General features: G+C 48.4%; 1 protein-coding gene across 1 annotated transcript in view; it reads left to right on the top strand.

Moving 5' to 3' along the window:
- The window catches only part of LOC119594868 (fibril-forming collagen alpha chain-like), a 7662-nt gene that overhangs the window by 5879 nt on the left and 1537 nt on the right, over positions 1 to 246 (top strand). The gene's annotated exons all lie outside the window — the stretch shown is intronic.

Here is a 246-nt window from a genome sequence, read left to right as displayed (position 1 = left end):
TTCACATACACTAATTTGTAAATGCGTGAAAACCCACACACACAAAAATGTGATCTAATTACCAACACACCAATCAAAACCCGACTCCTACCCCGCCCATTAATTACGCCCCCCCCCCTCCTCCCTACACACACACACACACCATCTGCCCTTGAAAACGCGGAGATGAAAGGCGTTGAGAGGGAGACACACTCCTCACCTCTCACGCAATATCCTTGAGGGAATTTTGATAGAGGTCGAGAGACG

The sequence above is a fragment of the Penaeus monodon genome, chromosome 34 (genome assembly GCF_015228065.2).
Source record: "Penaeus monodon isolate SGIC_2016 chromosome 34, NSTDA_Pmon_1, whole genome shotgun sequence".
In the NCBI taxonomy this organism is placed as follows: domain Eukaryota; kingdom Metazoa; phylum Arthropoda; class Malacostraca; order Decapoda; family Penaeidae; genus Penaeus; species Penaeus monodon.
This window is presented reverse-complemented; position numbering and strand designations above follow the sequence as displayed.